This window comes from Acipenser ruthenus, chromosome 1, assembly GCF_902713425.1.
Source record: "Acipenser ruthenus chromosome 1, fAciRut3.2 maternal haplotype, whole genome shotgun sequence".
Lineage (NCBI taxonomy): Eukaryota > Metazoa > Chordata > Actinopteri > Acipenseriformes > Acipenseridae > Acipenser > Acipenser ruthenus.
The window spans coordinates 86,900,786-86,912,519 of NC_081189.1; the positions used below are offsets into that span (position 1 = coordinate 86,900,786).

At 38.1% G+C, this 11,734-nt stretch overlaps 1 pseudogene; it reads left to right on the plus strand.

Annotated features, from left to right (window-relative positions):
• Window positions 1–1,075: 1,075 nt before the first annotated feature.
• LOC117420079 (TBC1 domain family member 2A-like) lies at window positions 1,076–6,836 on the plus strand (annotated as a pseudogene).
• Window positions 6,837–11,734: the final 4,898 nt, after the last annotated feature.

Sequence of the window (11,734 nt, forward strand, 5' to 3'; positions counted from 1 at the left end):
CCCTCTTGGTATGTCGGGTCACCTCAAAGACGGTGGCCCCCCTCCTGTTTGTCGGGTCTCCTCAGCGACGGAACCCCCCTACTGTATATGTTGGGTCAGGAAGAGCCGGAACCTCTTTTGTGTTAACAATACTAATTCATGTTTTCTTTCCGGTTTGCGAGCCTCTTCGTATGTTGGGTAACCTCAGAGACGGTGCCCCTCTCGTATGTCGGGTCACCTCAAAGACGGTGGCCCCCCTCCTGTTTATCGTGTCTATCGATCAAGTAAATGTTGGGCCTGGAAGAGGCGGAGCCCCTCTCTCCATGTGTATATGTTTACTAACTCTGTCAATAAACACTATCAGGTGGCATAGCTCCGCCCCGTGAAGTACAGTGCTGTGAATGTAGGGCACTGTTCACAAAAACACAAATGCCTGGTTTGCAAATTAAATTAATGTTTAATCTTGTTGACCCCAATGTGTTCTTTGGGGTGGGTCAAGTTGTAGCTGTTTCTGTATCAGTGCTTGATCTGTCCTAGTGCCTGCGTCATGGCTCCATATAGTGATATCCCCTGAGTGCACTGTGCAATGAAACAGCTACTGGCTGGTATGATTGCAGCAAATTAGATGTTTTATCTATCTGGTCTGATTGGCAATGGTTTTAAATTATTTTAGATATATTTAGGATCAGACCATTTTTGTGACATGAAAAACTATTGTACTACAGTAGAGATGTTTCAGGATTTCTGGGAGCACTTGAATTAATAGGTATCACATTTGATACCAGGGTGACTCTGGTTTAAAGAAGAACCAAATAGCAAAAATTGTAAAAATAAATAAATAAATAAATATAATTTCAGTTGCAGGTTATGCTGAAACTGCTAAAATTGCCAAAAACATAAACGCTTTGATTTCCGAATCGTAATCGAAAAGAAACATGTATTGTACACAACAGTTTAACTTTCAAAGAAATGACCCTTCACAGCCACAGTGTCACACATATTGCACTGTAGGAAATAGCAGTCTTGTAATTAATATAAGCAGCACAAGGGAACAAGTGAATACTGCAGCGAAGAGGATTATTAAATCAAATTAATTTAAGGAGCAGAAGCAAGATTATAATTGGAATGGCTCCATCAGAACTGTAAAATTAGTTATTTGGAAATGTACTAGGTTCATTTTTACATTTTAATAAACAAGTTCAACCCAGTTAAAAAGTAACAGGGTGTAGAAACCCTCTGCCTTTGGACTGCCCTGTCTTGGAAATGAGTGGGAGGTTGTGGGAGGGTTACTGCTTTCACCAGCTGCTGTGTTTTGTTTTAATCCTAACCCTAAACCTCTCTTTTGTGTTGCAGTGTGCCTACCTGGAGGCCAAAAGCTGCCAGATTGAGAGCAAGTACCTGGTCGTGCTGCGCAGGCTGCAGGAGAGCAAAGGGCTGGACAGCAGTCAGCAGGAGATGGTGAACAGGCTCATTGAGGACTCACTGCAGGGAGACAAGAAGGATGTCTTTAAACTCAACCCTGTCAGGTAAGACAGTACTGACATTTCCATACCGGGGTTTCACAGCGAAAACTTTTTCCCCCCGGGTACTTTCTTGTTTTTTTGTTACTAAGTATATTCAGATATTTAAAATGCAATTCTATTGCTAAACTGATGATGTGATTGCAAGCTTCACCAGTTCCATTTTCATATAATACCCTCATATCCCGAACTGAAATACCAAAACAAGCAAAGGATCAAAATGTTAATGTTGGTTTGTTGCAATTGTGATCTAATAGGTGCGCAAATGAAAAGCCAAAAAAGAGCTGGAACTTACAGTAGTTTCTGGGCTTTGCTGTCTATGATTTTCTATGTCACGTGCCCTGCTCTTTTAATGTGATAATTTAATAATTGAAAAAAATATATATTTTGTTTGTCACTTCTTTAAAACAAAACAAAACAAAAACTCTTTTTGTTTTGTTGCATGGTCTGTCTAGAACAGAAGTGCAAATTATATGCATTTCCTATTTTTCATGATTATTTTCTCAGTTTGTTTTTGTCAATATTATAGAAATTCCTTTCGTAGAGTTTACTGTAGTCTTAACAGCTGCACAGGAACTCAGATTGAATAGTATTGATTGTAAATTGAACAGAAAATGTTTGTTCTGCTGTTCGAGCGATTGATGCAAGCAGCTGAAATGAGCTTGCTGTTAACTGTATAGTAATCCACATCACAATACCACTGCACACCTTAGCAGGCAAAAAGAAAGGTCAAAGATTGGATTGACATTGAACTGCTCCCTAACCAACCACATAAAGAGCAATGTGCGTCAATAAACACTGCAATTCCAGGACCATATATAAGGGTTGATGTTAGGCAGTGAAGGTGTATATATGCCCAAAAAGAAGTCAGAGGCTGCAGCAAGTCTACAGTTTATTTAGAAAACTCCAGGATCCTTTGTTCATACATAAGGCCCTGTGAAAATAGTGTGTGTTTTTTTTTTTTTTTTTTTTTTTTTAATTCAAGGCAATATCACGGGTAAAGTGTCTTATTTTGCAGATTGTGCTCAGAACTATTTTATAAATTATGTGTACAGATTATTATTATTTTTTTATACAGCAAATAGATTGATAAATGCACTGACATCTTCAAAATCAACGTCAAAGTTATTCAAGCACTTTACAATAGCTTGTGAAACGGTGTTGTCATTAACAGCCTGTAGGTAAAGTGTATCTGCAAGGACAGCTTTCAGTTCTATGTCAGATGCATGTTCACCATTTAGGCCCTGCAAAACAAATACAATGTGAAACACATATTGCTATTGGGCATCAGTCGACTCGTCAGTGACCATTGACAAGCAACCAGACTGTTTTACTAATTCCATAATCTCCTGCTTGTGATAGTCGGCAACTTTAGGTAAGTATTCACGTCTCAGCTGGGCTGATGAAGGAATCACTCCACCATTTGCTACACTCAGTATGAAGAAATTACGTAACTTTTGGTTGTCCAGTTTTTCAAGAGGGATATTTGCGCAAACAAACATCCCTGTCAGGTCAAAATTTAATGTGTTTCGTGCTTCACGGTTTTCAGTGGACTTTTGGAACATGGAAGTTCATGTTTTTGGTTTCTTGGATTTCCGCCTTTCTCTTTCAGTAAATACTTGAATCTAAATGCCTGTCAAGAGATGATTTGCAGTAACATTGCAGGACATACAGAATAGCTTACCTCCATCGTATGAAATACAAATAATAATTATAAGAATATTGAAAAAATCACGGTATTTGGCTAAGTTCGCAATTTCTGCGCAGTTCGTGAAATCTCGATTTACACAGGGCCTTATACATAACCCTAGGCAGGTTAGTTTCAGGCACATATACCATTTACACATAACCCTTTCCTGGTTCTTGTACTGGCTTCCAAACACATTTACCTCCTCCTAACCGTCAAACTTCAGCCCACTCCCTTCTCTCCCTCTGTCTCTCTCCGCCAACTGTTCCAACTCAACTAACTAACTCAATGCTCTCCTGCAGCGATGGGGAGGAATATGCTGGCAGAGGGGACTGATTAGAAATATAACAGTACAACTTAACATAGAGGTTCATTACACATAACTAAATCACAAAAACCTGGAGCCATGCACCTACTATACAATGTTGTATGATAATTTAGGGAATATGTGAATACTGCATGTTACCAACATCCTTGTTTAACTTTCTGTTCCTTCCCAGTGAGTACGACGACTATGGATTCAAGACCATTCCTGATTATGAAGTAGAGGACGTGAAGCTCCTGGCCAAAATCCAGGCCCTGGAGATCCGTTCCAACAACCTGCGCAACAATGAGATGGAGGACAAGCCTTTGCGGACCAGGTGGGCTAACTACCTGGCCAGCTGTCCCTTGGACCAGCTGGCTCCCTCCCCGGAGCTGAAGGGCCTGATCCGGTGTGGGATCCCTGTGGAGTACCGGGAGCAGGTGTGGCGCTGGATCGTGAGGACGCGGACGCAGGTCTATAGGAAGCGGAATCCCAATCGCTACCAGGAGCTGAGGAAGCACTGCGAGGTGTCGGAGCACCCGGCCTCGTGGCAGATCAAGCTGGACCTGCACCGCACCCTCACCAGCAATAAGCACTTCTCCTCGCCCACCTCCGACGCAGTCCAAAAGCTGCAGCGCATTCTGCTAGCCTTCTCCTGGCAAAACCCCACCATCGGCTACTGCAGGGCCTCAACCGGTACTGTACCTTTTGTATTGAAAGTTCTTAATGCCATTCGCTCATTTTAAGTAGTAAAAGGTGTTGCCAAAAAAGACAAAACACTTTCTTGTACTTCTTGGACATGGACTAGCATAACTTATCCTTTTCTAAAACAGAGAATAATGCCTATTACCGGTAAGCAGTGCCACAGGTAATGGCAGCATTACCGGTGTTTAACATTTTAGAGCACTTCGTTGGAGGTAGCTATGCCAGGACACTATACTAGAGCAATGTGTTGTTGTATTATAAATAGCAATAAGAATACACATGCAAACAGTGTTTATTTATTGATTTGAGAAATTATGACACCTAGTGGTTGTTAACTGTGTTGTGTATTCTTAGCTACTCATCCCTCCCCTGTACGATATATCTTTTTCTGGAATCACAAATATACTGGCCCAGATATGTTCTTTAATATTCTACACAACTGTAAAGACAACTGTGGTGGAAAGCACGAGTGGCCATATTCAGGCAGATTAAAAATAATTCCGGCGCCTCCTCAAGACTCACCTCTTCAGACAGCACCTGTAGAAACTCCCCTTTTCCATCTAGACACTTATCACTCTTCCTTAAATGCACTTTACTTGCTCTTATCTGCTCCCTATTTTACTGCATTTAACCCTGTACTTTAGAGTACTGTAATCTATCGAGTGTCATTTAATCTGTAGTATTTTGTATTTAATTATATCCTGATGTAACTATCACTGACACTGTTATCTGTTCCGTTATTGAATCGTAATCGTATTAATACTTATACTGATTCTTGAAATGCATTTTTGTCTACGACTGTAAGTCACCCTGGATAAGGGTGTCTGCTAAGAAATAAAATAATAATAAATACAAATAAGTGTATAATTTACATAATTTCTTGCTAGTTTCATACATCAAATTCCTCTGAAAATTTATTTCAAAATAGGGCCTAAAATGTGTAGAAATGTGGCTTGGCACACCTATGTGTCCCCCTTTTCTTCTGAATATTAGCAGCACACTTCCAGTGGAGTCATGTGGTGTGTGTGTGTTTCCTCTTGTAGGTTGGCAGCTATTGCACTTTTAGTTCTGAAGGATGAAGAGGATGCCTTCTGGTGTCTGGTGGCTGTTGTTGTAATCATAATGCCACAAGACTACTACAGCAAAACCCTCACTGCCTCTCAGGTACAGTATGTACAACAACTGATTTCAAATCAGTGAACCCTCTTCTTCCCTCCAGGGACACAAGGATGCAACAAGCCCTTGCCACCTCTCGATCTGAGGCAACTTTCTCTGCCTCATTTTCTTTTCCCTTGCGGTATCCATTGTAGAGCTACCTTCTGGATATGGGTTTGTTCCATCCTGAGTATGTGGCCTATACACCTCAGTCTTCTTCTTTTTGTATCTGTGATGATTTGGTCTTCTCGTGGAGGTCTTTATTTGAGATTTTGTTTGACCAGTTTTTGCCTATTTTCCAAAGGCATCTGTTATGGAAATTGGCTAATTTGTCCATGTCTCTCCGTTATTGCTAAGAAAATGTTAAAATATTTGTGACATTGCTCGTCAGCCTATAGCTGAGTTTTAATGCTATCCCCTTTGCTTCACCAGTAAGTACTGTGGATGTGCTAATTCAGGCAGTCATAGTCCCTATTTGTTCTAACAGCTGAGCAACTCCTGCTGCTCTAAGCAGAGCTCTTTGTTCCTTGCAGGCTGATCAGAGGGTGTTCCGTGACTTTCTTGCTGAGAAGATGCCTCGCCTGACGGCCCACTTCAAGGAGCACAGCATCGATCATTCCCTCATCACCTTCAACTGGTTCCTGGTGGTCTTCGTGGAAAGTCTGGTCAGCGACATCCTGCTCAGAGTGTGGGACGCTTTCCCCTATGAGGGCACAAAGGTACAGCGCCGGCTGTGTTAGTAATTGATCCTTTAATACCCACCCCCCCACCACCAACACCACCCACACCACCCACACTTACCCAACTGTGTTGAAACGTGCTTAATACATTTTTCAGCACAAATTGTTGAGAAAAATTGTCTTAACTTGCAAACATTATTATTATTATTATTTGTTTCTTAGCAGACGCCCTTATCCAGGGCGACTTACAATTGTTACAAGATATCACATTATACATTATTTCACATTATACAGATATCACATTATTTTTACATATAATTACCCATTTATACAGTTGGGTTTTTACTGGAGCAATCTAGGTAAAGTACCTTGCTCAAGGGTACAACAGCAGTGTCCCCCACTGGGGATTGAACCCACAACCCTCCGGTCAAGAGTCCAGAGCCCTAACCACTACTCCACACTGCATGTGCACAGTATGTCACACATACATTGTAACAGCTTATCCAATTATTTTAAATTATAGTAATGACATTTTAGAGAGTTATAGAGAGTAAAAATGAAAAACATGGAAATAAGTAAAATATAATTAATTATAAAAGGGCTCAGTCCAGTGACGACTTGATGAGCGAAAGTATCCTTCTTTTTTAACCTGAACAGTATTTCCTTCTTTCTGTTTCCAGGTGATATTTCGCTGTGCACTGGCCCTCTTTAAGTACAATGAAGAGGACATTCTAAAAATTCACGACAATCTGGAAATCTACCAATACCTCAGTTTTTTCACCAAAACTATCTCTGATGGCAAGTGAGGCAGAATGAGGATGATGATAATGTACAGCAGACGCATCAGACCAGTTGCTGTCAATCACAGACTGTATAAACAGTTCACACTCATCTCACTCACTTTTAACCACTAGTAAAGTTAGTGATTTCAGTAAACTGTCATACCATTTTGATGATGGTAAATGTGAACAGTGATTTTGCAGTTTACTGAGCTTTACCATGCATCCACTATGAAACCGTAAGTCTTTCTTTACCATTCACTTCCTACAGGTAATGGAGCCCCCACCTCACAGACCCACATAATGTCCTCTTTGCAGCTTAGAAAACAGATGTACTGTATGTATAGCTGTTTAATGAACAGTTTGCAAGCAGATTATTAAAGTGTTGAACAATTTAACTGGTAGGTCAATTGGCTGGTTTCACAGGCCCTGATTAGCACTAATCCTGGACTACCTATTGTTATCTTAGGTAAGGTAGTCCAAAATTAGTGCTAATTGTAGTTTGTGAAACCAGCCGTTTAAGATCCTATTAAAAACAGAATTTTCTTGCCATTAGGTCTTAGTAGTAAAAATAAGTTATCCTAAGGATGAATAATTCCAAGGTTCTGTTGCCTTTTATTTACTGAAAACATTTCCTTTCTGTTATACTGTAGCACGGAACTGGATCAATCAGTCTGCTTTCTCTTGATTTTCAGTGAAATAACTGGGATTATATGATAATAATTTGGCAGAGCTTTCTCACAATGACTGTAAAGCAGCAGAAATATGTTTCCATTTAGTTCTCAAAGCCTTTTCATTGGAATTATTGATTCAATCACCATGTTTCTCCTCTGCCCAGCCACTAAACCTCAAATACAAACACATTCATTTAGATGCAGCCATTCATGCTTCAGTATTAGACAAGAATCCAGGCAGTGCCGGCTGTGCAGAGACAGGGGGCCATTGACTGATTTGGACCACCTGAAGATTGATACACTGTAGAAGTTAATGGGTTCAATCTCTAAACAATTATGTTAGAAAATTAGCAAGCAACAACTTTGTATGTCAGACTTACATTTTTTGTTCCTGTTAGAACTGTGCATTGTTTCTCAAGTGTGTATGTTTGTCTTTTTGTCTTTTTATGAATTTAATTTTGGCAGGCCCATATTTTGTTATTTATTTATTTATGTATTTTTTGAAAGGGAAAAATGCAGAGTCACCAGGTCCTTTTAACTTTGCAGTTGTTTCATCAGTGGCATTTTGTTTTCTCTGTATCTTCTGTCTTTAGGAAACTAATGAACATAGCATTTAATGATATGAATCCCTTCCCTATGAAGCTGCTGAAGAACAGACGAGAGTTTCACATGTACTGCGAGCTGCAGGAGCTGGAGAGGATACAGGAGGAGTTTGTGAAAGAACAACAAGTGGAGCGCAAAGACAAGAACCTGGACACTGCTGTCAGCGAAGACGAAGAAGTAATACAGACTGCAGTTAGCTTGCATCACGTCCTGACGTTATTGAAAAATTACACATCACTGATACTATTTGAACTAATTTGTTTGCCTTATTATTCCCTGCTGTGGAATATAGTGGGGCTTACATATTGTGTATGTCACACATACATCTAACTGTTATCCTTTGTCTGTTGTTGAGTATATAGGTATGTCAGACTTACATTTTTACATGTACAGTTCGGCTCTTATTTTGTAATGGCGCATGATGTACCGACATACTTGTTTTAGAGTCAACAAATTAAGTTTACCAAACCTGTCAAAATGCAGAATATTAATGGAAATAGGTGTGTTGGTAATACACACACACACTACATCTCTGAATGCTTGACTTCAAATCCAGTTTAAGTCACATGAAAGGAGTATGGTGGTCCTAAGCCCTCGGCTTCCACAAACACAAAACCAACACACAGTGCAGCACAATTGGCACAAAGGATAAACCTGTTTCTTATCTCATAAAACAGCCTTTTACTATAATTATCATCTGTCAGTCTCTGAATTTCTTCAATCAGCAGTTCCATTCCACTCAGATCAGTTCAGTAAATTAATTATTTTGTAGTTTCCCAAGAAAACAAACTCATTGGAGATCTTGAAAATTAATGTCTTGAAATGTGATTAATTTAGGCCAGGCTAATGTGAACAAGTACAGAGATTCCAGTTACTTTTCAGACCGGCAACCAGGTTCCAGATTTTCTAAACGAGACTATCTCTGAAATAAACTTATTTTTTATGCATTGGTTGTTTGTTTATATTCCTGTAAATTGCATAGTTCAGTTATTGCTAAGTTAAGAGGAAGACGTTGCTTTGTTTAATTATGTTAAATTGTATGGCAATCCTTCATGATTTGCATGAATTCACTTAGGTTTAGAGGTACAGTTTTAATTCATGTACCTCTGATAAACCTAAACTAAGTGACAAAAGCAAAAACACAAACGTTTTTTTACTTGAGCTTGAAATGGAAAAAATAGGATGAATACAGTGCTATATATACTGTGTGTGTGTGTATATATATATATATATATATATATATATATATATATATATATATAATTGGTCGCTACATATAGATTTTTCAACGCTGGTAAAATGTTTAATTCAGTAATGATTTTAAAAATGTTTATTTTTTAATTTTTTAGGGATGCAAGACATGTAACAACTACGTGTCTAAAGTTTTTAAATGCCAACTGTTAAATAAATAGAATTATGGATATTAGTGTGTTGATAGTAGGGATAGCTTTTGTGACTGGAGCATGGCTGCATTGTCTATTGCGCTGAATTTTAATCAATTTTAACAAATTGTTCCCATTATTCTTATTTTTTATTTTAGCTTTTCTCTTCAAATATTTTTTTAGAAAACAAAAAAGCACAAACAAAATCTCAGCGCGTTTCGTCTCATTCATGAGTAGACTTAATTTGATACAGAGGAACACCCCTTTTTTATACACTCAATTTTCCACAGGTGATTAATCACCTTTTAAGAGATGGCTCAGTTGACAAACAACTCTTGAGAAGGGAAACTTTTGTGATATATTTTTTAATTCTGTTCCACCACATGGCCTTAATGAAGACTTTAAATATGGGTATTTTTTGTAGAATGTATGTTTGTATGTATACAGTATATACCTCTGTTCATTATTCAAGTTGCAGAGTAAAAAGAAAAAAGTAACTTAGTAAAAGAATATTTAGTGGTATGAAAAGTTTTGTGTTGACGTACAGATTGAGTGTTTAAAATAATATAAAAAGTATGGTCTTCTGCCTTCTGTTGTCATTTCTGTACCTAATTTCAGTTGTTTTTGATTGTTCTGATTGTCAATTGAAGGTTTGTGACGTAAAGGTGATTAATCGCCTGTGGAGAATTGAGTGTAAAAAAAAAAAGGGGTGTTCCTCTGTATCAAATTAAGTTTACTCATGATTAAGACTCTGTCGAAACACGTTGAGATTTTGTTTGTGCTTTTTTCTTTACTAAAAAATGTGAAGAGAAAAGCTAAAACAAAAAATAAGAATAATGGAAAAATGTGTTAAAATAAATTATTTTTGTGAAGAATGGGTTGTCTTTTTCACTCGAATCACTGTATAAGGGCCTGTTGGCAACCAATACAAGCTGCCTTTATTTTCTCAGGTGTTGCCAGGTTGATTACCTGGTCAAAGACTAAACACATACATGTAAAACATTTAGAACATATTTGTATTCTGTATTTGTATATTATGATATTTGATTGGATTTTTTATGTACGTATTATTGCACAATAGGGAGAATTAACGAGAACATTTCTAATATTTAGGCGTTCATTTTTGTATTGCTGTTTTATAATGTGATGGCAATCTGAACTATAGTCAAAGTCTCTCAAAGTGAATTATTATTTTAGGAAAGTATTACGGCACAAGCACTTATATATTACCAGTGTCACTCTCCTCACAAGGTTAAACTGTGAAACCCAGAACATACTTTAACTGGCTGAGATGAGCCCTTTTCAAGGCATTTTCTCTGCTGTATAATATAACAGAACTTGTTTTTTGATGAAATGGTGTGCATTTTTTGCATCCTTTGTGTAAGGTATTTGAACTGAAAAACATCAAATACTGGTATTATCATTGAGTTGTTTTAGATTTTTTAAACAAAATCTTATTCTCCTGAAAATATTTCTCTTTTGTTTCTATAAAGGTTTATATAAATACAGTAATAACATTTGCAGTGGATAAACACTTCATTTATTAATTTGTCCCACAGCAAATTCAGAAAGGATTGTTCTACAACAGTGTTAATACCTCCCTTTAGTTTACTGATAATAAATGTTAATAAAAAACATTAACTAATATTAAACTGCTGAAACGTCTGTATTTCTTTTCCCTAATATATTTCTGTTTTACTCAATGACATTCCAGTTAATTATTCAACAGCCAAGCTTTTATGTTGTGTATCTTGATGCAGTCAACATTTTAAAATCATAATTTTTTCATCTATGTTTGGAAAAGGAGACCATATAGAAAAAAGGTAGTCGAGGATCAAATGATGATATATGAGCCTCTAATACAATCACTAATAATATATATTGTAACAAAAGGCTGTCACTGGGACTTTGTGCATGCGTCTGTGCTTGAAGTGCTTTGCAGAGCAAAGTTGCATGGTCTGCGACCGTGCTTCCCATGCGTAGGAACGCTTACCCTGCTGCAGACACTGTTCCCCTATATTGGATTATTGGTGCAACCTTGCAGGATCATTATATGTACCTTGCAGGAGCCAGGGGGAGTGGGGCTGCTAGTGGCCACTGATTGGTCGTGGTTAACCTGCAATGTTGTACGGGTTGTGGGCTGTAAGAGGCAGCTTGCATGCTAGACAGGAGTGGAGAGTTGGAGAAGTAACCTGTCTTACTAAGAAGTATGTAGCCTGTTCTTTAATGCAAAATAAAAGTGATTGCTGCTTTTGAAGAACGCCTG